Source organism: Erinaceus europaeus, chromosome 19, assembly GCF_950295315.1.
Source record: "Erinaceus europaeus chromosome 19, mEriEur2.1, whole genome shotgun sequence".
NCBI lineage: Eukaryota > Metazoa > Chordata > Mammalia > Eulipotyphla > Erinaceidae > Erinaceus > Erinaceus europaeus.
Window position 1 is genome coordinate 16539256 of NC_080180.1, and position 15858 is coordinate 16555113.

The following is a 15858-nucleotide window of genomic DNA, read 5'->3' on the forward strand; positions in this document are numbered from 1 at the left end:
CAGAGAGGGGGAGAGAAAGACAGACACCTGCAGACCTGCTTCACCGCTTGTGAAGTGACTCCGCTGCAGGTGGAGAGCGAGGGGGCTTGAACCAGGATCCTTCCGCTGGTCCTTGTGCTTGGCGCCACCTGGGCTTAACCCGCTGCGCTACTGCCCAACTCCCATTACTCTTACATTTTTAAGTATTCACAGTTAATGACATTCAAAATTAAGTATTTTGATCTTCTAATGGCTTTAATGATCTTTAGATGTGGAATAAAGTTAATTATATGATTAGATCATTAAAAATCATTTATTTTATTAATTCATTGTCTTACATAAATTTTAGGACTCTGAAATATGAACTTCTAGGTTTAACTAAATTTAGTATATTAATTTTAATTTTAAAAGTAAAATATAAGTGGTAAATGCATAATGGTCATCAGGAGCTAGATCAAAATATATTAAAATTAATATACTAAATTTAGTATATTTAATAGTAGCTATTAAAACTCAATATAGACATATACCCCTCTTACCTTACAATCTTGTTAATCATTATTAAATCACTGATAAGAAAACTCAATAAAACTCTATTTAACCACAGGGTAGTGGGGAAGGAGTAAGGGGGGGGGGGTCAAAGCATCACTCTGGGGCATCTAGCACCAGGGATCAAACCAGGAACCTCAGACATACAAGTCTGGCGTCTACAAATTGAGTTATTTTCCAAGTCACAAGACCTGATAAATTGTTTTTGGTTTTGTCACCAGGGCTGTATTGCTCAAGGGAGACTTTTTTTTTTTAATAGAGACTTTGAATAGAGAGAGACAGAGGCAGAGGAAAAAAGAAGAGAAGCAAAGATACTGGAGCACTTAAATTCACTCCAGTGTGGTGGGTGCCTGTCTCCAACCAGGTCACAGACATAAAGCAGGCACTATCCAGGTGACCTCTCTTGACAACCCAAGATCTGATGAATTTTTAAATTGATAATAAAATCTTCATGTAACAGTAAATAAATGTTGAACTGGAGCATAAAAATGAATCATCATACAGAAATGTAGTTTATTCTTCTAAAGAATGAAATTTAAGAATTTCAAAGTATTTAAAATATTTCACTGAAGCAACTTTAATTTTTGTTTTGTTTTGTTTTGTTTTGTTTTGTTTTGTTTTGTTTTTACCAGAGCACTGCTCAGCTCTCCTTTAAGGCAGTACAAGGGACTGAGACTGAGCCTGGGGATTTTGGAGCCTCAGGCATGAGAGTCTCTTGGCATGACAGTTATGCTATCTACCCTTATTGAAGCAACTTTACAACCGGTTATCACTTGAGAAAATTTCTGATAAAATTTTAGAGTTAGGTCTTAAAACCTCTTAAGGCATTTGTGTTACAGTACATAGGCCCAATGACTTGCCCAACTGCAAGTAGCATTTACCAAACTATGTCTGCTACTTCACTTCTGTTCAACCTTTACTCTGCTACTTATTTTCTGTTTCACTGGTTCTTTCATAGAGGAAGAATGAGTAAATGTTAAGAACAGTCTAATTTAGGGAACTGGATGATGGCAGACCTACTTGCATTCACAGCTACAACTCTCAAGAGCCCAGGTTTAAGACCCCAGCCCCAGCTGCTGGGGGAAGCTTCACTAGTGGTGAAGCAGTGCTGCAGGTGTCTATCTCTCTCCCTTTCTATCTCTCCTTCCTCTCTCAAACTTTCTGTCAAATAAATAAGTTTTTTAAAGAACAATATAATTTAATTGGCTAGTAGAAAACATCTGGTTACTTTTGTTTTCATTAACTGAATTTTTACTTTACTATCCAAAAATTTATTAAAACCAAATGCATCCACCATGGGTTAATTTATTTACTGACTATATTGTTCAATCTACAGAACACCTGACACATCTTTGTAATAAATTTTAACTAGGGCCACAAGGAACAAAAGGACTCTGGTAAAAATAATAATCCAATTCTACAACTTAATGTATATTAAATGGATTTTCTGCTTCCTAAGGATTACTTTGTAGATATCAAATCTGATCTGGCAATGTTAGGTCAATTTTTTGCTAATTATATGGTTGAAAGGATGAGAGAACTGCTGGCAGGAATCATCACTGCCAATAATGACAGGTTTACTGAGCTGTCAAAAAAGTCATGATGCATTTTTGCAAAGAAAAACAGAAAATAATGCAGCCTGGCTTTTCTAACAGCCCAATATATTGCTTCTCTCCTATCCAAAGTCTATGAGTAATTCAAGATTCTCCATACTTTTATTTTTTAAAAAAAAAAGTCCCTAGCAATCTCTAAGTCCAATAAACATGAAAAAAGAATACATAACTTGATTTTATGTTGATTTATAGGATCTTTGTCATATGAGTATACTTCTAAATTTCTCCAAGGTACTGGGAAAATAGAGTTTATTAATTAAGTAAGAAAATGATATGATAGTGTAGTGAGAAAATACATATAGGAATTGGGAGATGGCTCAGTGTACAGTCCATCCTGTGCAGGAGGTCATGCATTCAAATCTCAGCATAACACAGGATCAAGGGTAGCAACAAATGGAATTCCACTGGAGATCCTCTCCTCTCTCACCCCTTTTACCACCACCCCCTCCCATAGACACACACACACACACACATACACACACACACACACACACACACACACACAAACACCACAATTCAAGTGTACAGAATTTAAAAAAAAACAGCCAGGGAAGTTGCTCAATAGTATTATATATAATTCAGTACTGCTAAGTGGTACACTGATAAAGGTAGGTGTGTGTGTGTGTGTGTGTGTGTGTAAGAGACAGAGAGAGGGAGATTATCTCATAAATTTGGAAGGTGAACACTTAAAGTATTATTTGTGCATCACCATCATAGGTATTCCCAATTTATGACAAAGGCTTTTTTTAGCATAAGGTGAGATAAATTTGCTAATATTTTATTTTCTATTGAAAATACACGTTTCAGATTTTATGGCCCTTAATTTTTTTCTAATTAATTTATTTATTACCAGAGCACTGCTCAGCTCTGGTTTATGGTCATGTGGGGGATGGAACCTAGGACCTCTAGTACCTCAGGCATGAAAGTGTTTTCATAGCCACTATACTACCTCCCCTAAGTGGCCCTTAATTTAAAAAAAAATTTAAATCACCTAAAATACTAATGTAATTTTACTACACTATAAGTATATGCAAGAAAACTTTTTAATTTGCATAAATGAATAATATATTTAATTGCGCAGAATTCATAGAGGAATCTCTTAAAATTATTAATATGTAAAAACCACAGTTCAAAGACTACATGCTTTTGAAAAATCAGAGTATATCTATACATATATCAGTTGTAAATATTTTCCTTAGTCACAGTTTCTTACCACTTGATTTACAGATATTGTAACACCAGAGTTTTTTTATTTTTTATCTTTATTTATTTGCTGGATAGAGAGTCAGAAATTGAGAGGGAAGGGGGTGACAGAGAGGGAGAGAGACAGAGACAGAGAGACACCTGCAGCACTGCTTCGCCACTTGTGAAGCTTTCCCCCTGCAGGTGGGGACCGGGGGCTCAAACCTGGGTCCTTGCGCACTGTAACGTGCGCTCAACCAGGTGCGCCACCACCCGGCCCCAACACTAGAGCTTTACAAATGAGGAAACTGAAACCAAAATAATGAGAACTTTGGCTTAGTCACACAACTAGTTAGTGTTCTTAACCTGAAAGTTAAGGAGCAGCTCTTTTAAGCAATTCCTCTCATCAGTACATTTTTCTGGTCCACTTGAGTACAATTTTCTTCACTGAAAAAAAATATCTATGCTGTGCTATAGAAACAGGGACCGTTCTCGCCTTCCATTACACTAGACGTGGAGGGAAACCAATGTCAAAGAGCTATCAAGGTTTTCAACAATTTTTAAATGAGGCGTTAGTAGGAAAACTAAAACTCAGTGGGAAAATTCACCGTCTTAACAATTTTAAAACATACTGCAAATGAAGGATGGTGATTCACCATTGGTGAGCAAGGGTCATTAAAGAAAATCACCCTTGGCTATATAATGGTGATGTAAAAACAAAGCAAGGTGTCTACAACTTAGATAGGAAAAGATATATAAATGCATAATGCAGTAAGATCTCATGAGTACAGTACTAAAAGGGCAAGTCTCAATAGTACATAAAAATATATATTGTAATTAATCGCTAAAACACTCTGAACATATTATAATACAAGCTAGACAATCAAAATATGATTTGGAGCTATAAAGTCTGCTAAGGAGGACATTCCACACTGGAAAAGCTCGTGCATAAAGTCTGAAGGTTGAAATAAAAAAGAAAAGAAAAAAGGCAGGTTAAAAAAGGTGAGTGGTAGAGCACGAGACTTGCCTGACTGAGGTCGCAGACTCAATCCCTAGTCCCACACATGCCAGAATTAAGTGGTGTTCTGGTCTCAGCTCACTGATGTGTAAAAACAAACAAACAAACAAACAAAAAAACTTTTTAAGATCAGAATAAATTTTTGAAAATGAAAGAAAAATAAAAGGCAATGATGTATTTAGAATACGGAGTAGGAGAAAGTCTAAGGAGAAAGCTGAAAGTCAGACCATGAGGATAGAGTTTGAAATGAATCTTAGTTATTAAGAGAAGCCACTAAAAGCAAAAGAGGACATGAGAGAAGTGAGAAATACCAATCAGAAATGCGGGAAGAATGCTGCTAGAATGTGTTGGTATAGAACTCAAAGGAAAGGGGGAGTCGGGCGGTAGTGCAGCGGGTTAAGCACATGTGGTGCAAAGTGCAAGGAAAGCATAAGGATCCTGGTTTGAGCTCCCGGCTCCCCACCTGCAGGGGAGTCACTTCACAAGTGGTGAAGTGGGTCTGTAGGTGTCTATCTTTCTCTCCCCTCTCTGTCTTCCCCTCCTCTCTCCATTTCTCTCTGTCCTATCCAACATCAATAACAACAAGGGCAACAAAAAGGGACTAAACAAATAAGTATAAAAAATTTAAAAATCAAAGAAAAGGACTGTATCTAAAAAAAAAAAAATTCAAACAAATACTACTGGACATTAAGTGAGGTGATGATCAAAGAATGGCAACTGGACTTATGAAGAAGCCAAGTCGCAGTAAAATGGGCTTCAGTGGAAGGGTGGGAAGTAGAAGGCTGATGCAAGCAGACAATGAAGGGCAGTGGGAGAGCTCGACTTTTCCCCTGCAAGGGGGGGAGGGCTACACTGATGCCTCTACCACCAAGAAGCACCTGCCCTGAGGGAAGCTTCTTATGTGATGCAACAGTGCAGGGTAGTTTTGCAGCGGCATCTCTTTCTCCATTTCTCACCCTCTATCTTAAAAGAAATAGAAAGGAAAAGAAACCAAAAGACCAAAGTCACAGCCAACACTGTCAGTGCCAACAACTGGCAGCAAGGAAAAGTAAGGCATTTAAGTGCTGTTCTACTATACTGCTGGCTATTACACCTTCAGATGTGTGAGCATTATGTACTTGGTAAATTAGGTTTTCTGATATAAGGTGCGTTCTATGTTTATAGGTAGTAAATACTATTGACGAACTGACCCTTTTATAATAATGTAATAATGCCTTGTCTCTTGTTACTGGGTTGTCGAAAAAGTCATGACACATTCTGCTCTAGAAAGAAAAAAAAATGAGGGCAGACGGTGCACTGGGTTAAGCACACAGAGTGTGTAGTGCAAGCATCCCAGTTCAAGTGTCCCAGCTCCCCACCTGCAGGGGAGTCGCTTCACAGGCAGTGAAGCAGGTCTGCAAGTGTCTATCTTTCTCCCTCGTCTGTCAAGCCCCCACCCCAATTTCTATCTGTCCTATACAATAAAATGGGAAAAATATCCTCCAGGAGCAGTGGATTCACAGTGCAGGCACTGGGCCCAAGAGATAAGCCTGGAGAAAAAGAAAAAGAAAAAGAAAGGAAGGAAAGAAGGGAGGAAGGAAGGGAGGGAGGGAGGGAGGGAGGGAGGGAGGGAAAAAACATCATGAAGAAATTAAAGAAACCAGACCTTCTGTATTGGGGGGAATTGGCAATAGGATACGGAGCTCTGGTGGTGGGAATTGTACAGAATTGTAAGAAAGTATGTCATGACTTTTCTGGCAACCCAATACATTTTTTTTACTTAGTCTGTTTCGTCTGATATTACTATCTCTGCTCTCCTTCAGTTTCCATTTGAGTGCCATGTCATTCTGCATATCCATTCAGTCACTCCATGCATTGTTACTGATGAATTTAGTCCATTCACATTGAAGTAAATTAATCATATATAAGAATAATCAACTGGAATCTTGATGACAGTTTTCTTGCTATTTTGTTGTTTCTCCCCCTCTTGCTAATCTTTTCTAATTTTTTTTACCTTTTTCTTTTTGCAGGTGGTGTCTTGCTTTCTCTTCCCTTTTCTTTTTTCCTAATGATTAATTTATTTATAAAATGGAAGTAGTGGCAAGACCATAGGATAAGAGGGGTACAATTCTATATATGTAATTCCCACCACCAGAACTCCATATCCAATCCCCTCTCTTGAAAACTTTCCTATTCTTTGTCCCTCTAGGAGTATGGACCCCGGATCATGGGGTGCAGAAGGTGGGAGGTCTGCCTTCTGTAATTGCTTCCCCGCTGGAGCTCCACCTCCCCAGATTCCTACCCCACTAGGGAAAGAGAGACAGGCTGGGAGTATGGATCAACTTTTTTTTTTAATCCATTTATTGGGTAGAGACAGAAAAACTGTGGTGGAAGGGGATGTTAAGAAGAGAGACACCTGCATCTCTGCTTCAGCACCTGAGCCCAGGTCTTTGCCCTGGTAATATGTGTGATAAGCCAAGTGCACCACCACCTGGTCAGGCTTTTCTATTTTTTTTCACTGTAATTGTTTATTTTGACTTTCTTCTTTTTAGCCTATGATTATCTATCATGGTTTCATTTTCGGGCAATCCTGAGACCTACTTGAAACAAGGTTTCATAGATGTAGCCTGATAACTAATGTCAATCACATATAAAACTATTCTTTTCTCACAACTTTTCATGTTGTTGATGACATATTTTATACTGTCTATCCAACAAATCATCTCAACTATCTTTTTAGTATTTATAATGTTCAACTTTATACTAGAGTCAAATATCACAGCATAATAAAGTGCTTAACTATTAAGGCTAAGCACAAAATCAGGCATGCTAGTTTCTAGCATGACATTTTCCTAATATGCCCTGCATATAATGCCATACAAAAAATATGCTCAATTTGATTTACTTTGATAATATTTTATTTTGCTACACACTGAGTGTACAGTAGCTAATAGTTAGAAATGTTCTTTATTTGCTACAGAAAGATATTTCTGTCAAGCCAAGTAGTTAAATTTTCTAATTGTCTATACCCAGCAGAATTCCTTTGAACAATATTTGGAGCATTATGGGTGAAGAAACCTCACAAAGATGAATACCTCTCCTAGTCTAAGATTAAAATAGTTCTTTTTAAAATTATCTTTATTTATTGGGAAGAGACAGAAACCAAAGAGTAAGGGAGATAGAGAGGGAGAGAGAAAGAGAGACACCTGCAGCACTTGCAAAATTTTTCCCCTGCAGGTGGGAACTGGGAGCTCAAACCTGGGTCCTTGCACATTGTAACATGTGCGCTGAGCCAGGTGCACCACTACTCAGCCCCAGATTAAAATAATTCTTCACTTAGTCATTTAAATTTGATGTATAGGGGTTGGGTGGTAGTAGTGGGTTAAGTGCACATGGCCCAAAGCACAAGGACCAGCTTAAACATCCTGGTTGGGGTCCCCTGGTTCCCGGCCTGTGGGGGGGCAGGGTCGCTTCACAAGCAGTGAAGCGGGTCTGCAGGTGTCTGTCTTTCTCTCACCCCTCTCTGTCCTATCCAACAACAATGACAGCAATGACAATGGTAACAATAATAGCCACAACAATATGATGAACAAAAAGGGCAACAAAAGGGAGAAAAATAGCCTCCAAGAGCAGTGGATTCGTGGTGCAGGCACTGACACCCAAAGATAACCCTGGAGGCAAAAAAAAAAAAAAAGAAATTGATTTACATATACAAAAGTCTTAAGAAAACTAAAATGTCATTTCAAGACATTTTACCTTATAGCCAACTGTAAAAATGGCAGAGATCATGCTTCTGTTTCTTGCTTCACATATCTAATATAAACGGTATTAGGGGCCTAGAAGACAGCTTCTCCTGTGAGAGCACAGAACAATCATGCCAGAGGCCCAAAAGGATGCAGGCTCAATCCCAGTCACTATCTTACACTAGAGGTAGGGCAGCTATCTGCTCGCTCGCTCGCTCTCTCTCTGCCCCCCAACCTTGGAAATCACAAGAATCCCAAATAAGAGCAATAATAAATGTATGTCCAAGATTAAAAGTATCAATTTTCAAAAGTTGTCCGTTTATTCGTCCTATCTTCAAAATGCAAATGAGTAGTGGTGCAAAAACACCTAATGTTGTGATCCCACTGTGCTTATGATCTTCACTCTAAAAAACATCTAGATAAATCAAGCAACCCTTACTATAAAATGTTTTGGTGGTTCTAAAACTTATGTCATAGAAGCAATGTAATGAATAACCCCAGCCTTTCTAAACATTTCTTTCTAAAACAATCTAAAATTAACATCACATCTCAGAATAATGAAATTCTGTATGTTCATACACAGGCCAATTCTGGCTAAGGTAATGAAAATGGAACTTCAAAGAAGCTTAAAAAAATACCATCTATAAAAGGTTAGATTTATCAGTTTACTACCTCCACTCCTTTTAAGAAACCCATTATGATAAAATGAAAACCCTCATCAATCACCTGATAAAGTCATTCCAAACTTAACCAAACAGGGCTAATGGGTGAGAATTGAATTGAAAACACCTTGACAAAGAAAGCAATTTCTCTTCTTCGCACTCCTCTGAAGCTGTGGGTGATCATGGTAATCGAACCATCAACAGTGAGGGGCCATCTGTCCCAAGGGCCCTTTATGAGAGTTATGAAAAAAGAAAAAAAAAATCAACAACAAAAAAAGGGGGAAAAAAATGCTGCACCACAGATGTTCAATCCTGATTAATCTATGACATGGAACTTACAACTGAGAATCAATGTTTTGACGTTTTTCAGATACTCATCATTAAAAGCCAACACAAAAGTTTCTGTAAGAGCACAGGGGGAAAAAAAGTTAATAGGCTACTTACGGAAAGATGATCTTTCACATAAAAAAGCTGAAATACCTTTTAGTTAGCTGAGCTGTTCATCATATCATAAAACAGTAGCTTTTGTTTTGAAATCCTTAAGAAGAGCAGACAGAAGACTGGCTATGCATTTGGTTAGTTGTCACACAAGTGACACCAGTGACTAATCTTTCATATATTCTTTCTATAAGCATACAATTAATTGGAAGAAGAGATGTTTTACATTCACGATAACTCCTTGAACTAAAATCAATTTTTTTCAAGAAAAAAAAAATGTCGGCAGTGTGAAACATCAGAAACGTAAACACGTAAATATAACACAGTTTTATCTTATTTATAACACATAAGATAATTTTTATTTACAATGAAATTATTTGGAAGCGTAAGTGCAAACTGGATCAAGCTTTTCTTTTTAAGATGTGGTTTCACGTACAGGAGATTTCACTCTTAGATACAAAAGACAGAATTTCAATAATTTGAGAATATGTCAAAGTTGATGAATTGATCTAGTAAAAATAAAACTCAAAGTTTTCAGAAATTTGTGTTAACTATAATAAGAATAACTACTAAAACTGTTGGGGGGCAGGCGGTAGCACAGCAGGTTAGGCGCACATGGCACGAAGTGCAAGGACTGGTGTAAGGATCTCGGTTACTGGATATACACTCAATGGAGTATTACTCCAACAAAAACGTGCCATTGTGTCCTTTGGGATCCAATGGACGGAACTGGAAAAGATGATGCTCCGTGCAGCAAGTAAGGAGGTGAAGGGCAACTACTGAATGCTTTCACTCATATACGTGCGGGGAAAATGTCAACCTGTACCTAAGACTGTGGGAGAACTAGAGTAGTTATCTATGGGGGTGAGGACTAGGACACAGAACTTTGGTGACACGAGTGGTGAGGGAAAGAAAAAGAAAAAACCACTGTTCAGAGCAATGCCTACTGCACAGGAAGGCTTATATCAATATTATTAAATTATATTAAATACGATGTTCAGACTGTACATCAAGAGGACGAAACTCAGATGTTGCCGAAATCTGGCCCTGCTGAGTTAAGATAATATATTAGCTTACCCCAATAAAATTATAAAGTAAATATAGAATATATTAGCAAAAAAATAAGTCTACTGTTAGCTATTTCTTTCTATTGACATAAATATACTTCCCCCTTATCCAGGACCTTCCCAAGTTTGATTACTGGTTTTATAACACCAGTCTATCCTTTACCTTAATTTAAAAGATTTCTATCAAATTATTACACATATGGTCTTCAACTTACAAATTCAAAATGTATAGCACTGATGTGCTTTCATCCCTCCCCTCCATTTGAAATATCTAAGCCCCTTTCCCTTTCCCTCAGCCCTCTGTCAGCTTCTAGTAACTAGACTTCTCTTTCTCCTTTACCTCATAAGCACCACACAGATGCATATTTGCTCAATCATCCTCTTTCTTTCCCCCACACTAGTTATTTCTTTTTTCATATCCTGTCAGGCTGAAAATTAAACTAAATAACTGTAGGCAGAAGTGTCTATTGTTACCAAAGGAAAGCTGAGTATCTGAGAAAGATCAATTTAGTTAAGAAATGACCCCATGATGGACTGACTTTCCAAGGATAGCCCAAATAACATAAGTACATGCTCATTTTCATGTTAATTATGCATGTAGTTATCATGCATTAGTACAGACAACCAAGGGGTCCAAATGCATAATAACCTATCTTACAAGCTCACTAATTGGATAACAAAGAAAAGCACAACAGGTTGGTAGTTCCAAAGGTGCAGGTAACAATGAATAAGAATTCACCTTCCTAGGGTCCAAGTGGTGGCATACCCAGTTGAATGTACACATTACCATGTGCCAGGACCCGGGTTCGAGCCCCTCGTCCCCACTTGCAGGGGAAGAGCTTCATGATTGGTGAAGCAGGTGCCTTTCTTTCTACTTCCCTTTCTGCTCTGCTCCACTCAATTTCTCTCTGTCCTATCAAATTCAATTAAACTAGATAATAAAGAGTAAAATGGCCATCAGAACAGGCATGGAGCCCTAGTGATAACTCTGTTAGCAAAAAGAAAAAAGAAAAAGAGAGAGGGAGAGAGAGAGAGAGAGAGAAAGAGAATTTATCTCCTTGGATGGGTAGTGAAGTACCTGGTAGAATGCACACATTACTATATACAAGGTTCAAGGCCCTAGACTGTGCCTGCAAGGAGGAAACTTCACAAGTGTGGTGGAGCAGTACTACAAGTAACTCTCTCTTTCCTTATCGCTAACATCTTCTATTAAAAATAAATTTCAGAAAATAAATTTTAAAAAAAGGAACTCACCTTCCATCACTTCTAACTAGATCTTAAGTAAATTCCCAATATTGACAATATGGAGAAACAAGAATCACTAGAGGTTTTTATGTTGTTTTGTTTTGTTTTTTTCCTCCCCTCTGAATTGGGACTTCTTGCTTGCATGATTCTACGGCTTCAACAGACTTTTTTTTTTCTTTTATTTTGATAAAGCGTGAAAGAGAGGGAGACCAAGGGTGGGGGTGTGAAACAGCAGACACAGCACAGCTCCACTGCTCCAGTGTAGTGGATGGGAGCTCAGAACTACTGCAACCTGTGTACACACACTCTACCAGGTGAACTATCTTACTGTCCCTTCCGTGAGAATTAGACCTCCCCCCTAGGGTTATATAACACAGACCTGTGTATCTAAAAACAAAAAGTCCCAAAATGCCACCGAGAAAATGAAGGAAGTCAGTCCGAACCATACTGGAGCTCAACTACTTCTACTTCTCCATTTCAGTGAAGATATATGTTAATGTTTTATAAGAAAAGGGGGGATAGATTTGAGCCTGGCCCCCACCACACTGGGAAAAGCTTGGACCTTCTGAATTTAGAAAGAACAAAAAATATATATACTATATGCTACTACTGGTTCTGTGTTTACATTATAGTCTCTAAGATTCAACTTCCAGATAAATTAAATACCGATGTTTAAAAATACCAAGTCAAAAGACACATTTAGAAATATGCATGTATTATTAGAACTGAAGTATCCATTTCTGATAGTCACTTGCCTTTATAGTAAGTATTGTACACAGACCTCAGTAATTGCTTCTCCTCTTACTTGTTTTTCACTTTACATCCTCCTTCCCATCCTTCCCCCCTTACACACACACACACTGGCTTTTTATTTCATAGTCAAGAGGTTAAATTGCTAACCCTTCACCTTGCCAAAGTTTTTTCCCTTACAAAAGGTTCTTCTCAGTGTGTAGCACTCGGATTAGCCCCTCTCTGGGAGAACAAAAGCTATGTCTTTGTTCATGTCTTGGTTTGGGCAAGGAGTCCCCACATCAGAGGAAACTGCTCCTACTCAGCACGCACAATAACAATATCATGTGGCCCCATGGAAGCCTGGGCTCTAAACTCCATCCAACCAGCCAGCTCAAGAGAAAATCACGTCAGGCACTCAGCTGAAAATTTACTAAGATGTCCTGTTGAGAACCTGATGAAGATGTCATTTGACCATACGGTGAAACTTTCCATTGTTTAACATAAAGATAAGAAAAAAAAGTTTTAGAATTCAATCTTGGTCACCTATTCACATATGGGTCAACAACTAACATACAACCCCTTTCTCTATATGCTCTCTTAAAACAACACTCGAGCTTACTTAGAGTATTCTAATCCCCTGCATTTAAAAATCTGACTAACTAAAGAAGACTTTCAAAAACTTGCATTTTTTTCTTTTGCCTAAATAAAGGGTACATCCAAAAATTACAACGGATTATTCTTCTCTGCAATTTATATCTCAGATTAGAAATGTGTCATACTTATCACTGACTAGTCAAATTACAGAAATCAAAAGAAAACCCTATTTTTCATATTTCAAAATGCTTATTTACAAGATTTTCAGTATTAAAAAAGAAACAATAAACTACAAAGTACACATCTGATTAAAATTTAGAAATAGAAGTATAAGAGTATAATGGTGCATGGTCAAGACCCAAGCTGTACAAAAAAATGTCTTTGTAAATTTTTAACCAACAAATATCAAAGACAAATTTATATTTGCCATATGATAGCAATAAAAGAATTATTTCAAGCATGGTGAATTATGGATGAGTTCGCAAGCATTCACAATGGCTGGTGAGGACTGTAGTTTTGAAAATAATCTGATTCACACCCATGGAAGCAATCAATATTGAAAATTATATAGTGAAACTAGATTCCATAATAATAGACGCATCCAATACTTATAATGAACTTTGGAAAACAGAAGACACAAAATTAGATTTGGGGGCATTACTAACATAGAAAATTTTTTCTTCAGTTTTCCTATAACACATTGATGATGTAAAAAACAGAAATGCACAATAATCAAAAGAACTTAAAAGATTACAAATGGACAGCAATTAACGAACTAAGGATTCAACCACTGTATAAAGTATTCAGGATTCAGAAGTAAGTCATTTCTGTAAGCTCACATAGCAAAATAAATAGATTTTTCCAAATTTTATGAGAAATAAAATGTGGATTTTTTTAAGAGGCCTATAGCAGTGATTAGTTTCACAATTTAAAAGGATTATGACCAATCAACTTCACAAAAGAAATAAAATTATTCTGGGGCTTGGTGGTAGTGCCTGCTGATAAGCACACAAGCTGTCATTCTCAAGGATAAGGGTTCAAGCCCCCACCCCCCACCTACAGGGGGGAAGCTTCACAAGTCGCAAAGCAGGTCCGCAGGTGTGTTTCTCTCTTCCTATCTCTCCTCCCCCAATTTCTCTCTGTCCAAATAGGGGAAGAGGGGAGAAAGAAGAAGTAATGGCTGCTAGAAAGAAGAAATAAAGGAGCAGTGGATTCATCGTGCTGGCACAAAGCCCCAGTAATAACCCTGGTAGTAAGGGAGGAGTAGGGAGGGAGTAGGATGGGATTTAGGGTAAAACATCCTGGCTTTTCATAGAAATCTCAGTGTTTGAAATTATTCTGTGAAGGAGTAAGAAGTAAAGGAAATAGGAATGGAAAAGGGAATATTAGGTGGGGGAATGCTGGGCAGTGGTGCACCAGGTTGAGTTTATCATCTGCAGGGATCTAGACTCAAGTCCCTGGTTTACACCTGCACAGAGAAAGCTGCATAAGAGGCGAAGCAATGCTACAGATATCGCCTTCTCCCACCCGATCTCCCTGCCCCTCTCAATTTCTCACTGTTCATTAAACAAAAATGGGCATAGGTAGCAGTAGATTTTTCATGCAGGCACCAAGCACTAGCAACAATCCTGGTGGCAAAAGAAAGACAGGAAGAAAGGAAGGAGACAGAAGTCCACAAAAGAGAATAGAATGGCATGATGGTAACAGTTTCTACTATTAAAAAAGAATATATGTTATAGACAATACTGAGCACTTAAAATAGAAAACTGAGATAAAGAGTGGAAAGAGCACAGCATAGACTTCACTCAGAAGGTCCAGACTTAAATCTATACTTGCATAAGTCTATTCATTCTTTAAAAATAGTTTGCCACGGGAGTCGGGCGGTAGGCAGCAGGTTAAGCGCATGTGGCGCAAAACTCAAGGACCCGCGTTAAGGATCCCAGTTTGAGCCCCCGGCTCCCCACCTGCAGGGGAGTCACTTCACAAGAAGTGAAGCAGGTTTATAGGTGTCTATCTTTCTCTCCCCCCTCTTTCTTCCCCTCCTCTCACCATTTCTCTCTATCCTATCCAACAACATCATCAATAACAACAACAATAAAACAAAGGCAACGAAAGGAAAGAAATATCAAATAATAATAATAATTTGTCACTATAAATATAATTAAATATTTCTGGTTAGAAGAAATGGCATTTATAAATACCTAGTTTAAAAAAAAAAAAAGGATGACTCCATTACCATTATTCCTCATGGTATTTCTTTAAATGCACTGATTTGTACAGCAGCTTGTGTCCAGAAATTACATGAGGAAAGGAGTATTTGCACTGAAAGTGAGGGATGGAGGACAAAAATAAGAACAAAAAAATGCTTGGATTTCTAATGTGTTTATTCCTCACAAGCTCCATGCAACTGGGTAAGCTCCTGAAATCATAAAAAATGCCAACTCAGCACAGACACAAGTGGCCAATGGCTTAACTGAATTCTTTTCATCATTCTATATTTTACCTCCTTCCTCAGCAATTAACTAAAAAGCTAGAAACTAAATTTTCCAACCTTCCTTGTAGCCAACTATCATACCATGCGGTGAATTTTTTACCCAGAAAAGTGATGTCAATTTTTTCCCGTCTTGCCCTAGAAGAAATTTGTTGCCTAGACTATTTATTTTGCTTATCCTGGGGACTTTAATTTGGGCATAGCAGCCATCCAGTTTTGACTGCAGATGGCATTAACAGTTTAAAAAAACTGTAGAACAAATAACAAATATGAATTCCTAAATAATATCTCTATAGAATGATGACCATAAACTCTCATATTATTCAAAACTTCTGCTTTTTTTTAATGTTCACTAGCAAACTGGCATTTCCTAAGGCTTGTTTTGTTTTGCTGCCCAAGAGAACCTCACACCCATCCAATTCCACTGCCCTACCCTGTGTACTTTTTATTCTTTCATCTGCAAAGAAGGAGAGGGAAGTAGAAACAACATAGCACTGCTCCACCACGCAAGGAGCCTCGTCTAGCACTGTGTATATGCTTCAGTGTGAATTTAGGGGCTCAAACTC

At 37.9% G+C, this 15858-nt stretch overlaps 1 protein-coding gene across 5 annotated transcripts in view; it reads right to left on the minus strand.

The window, feature by feature from the left end:
• Nucleotides 1–15858, minus strand: part of DENND1B (DENN domain containing 1B) — a 206639-nt gene that overhangs the window by 156326 nt on the left and 34455 nt on the right. The gene's annotated exons all lie outside the window — the stretch shown is intronic.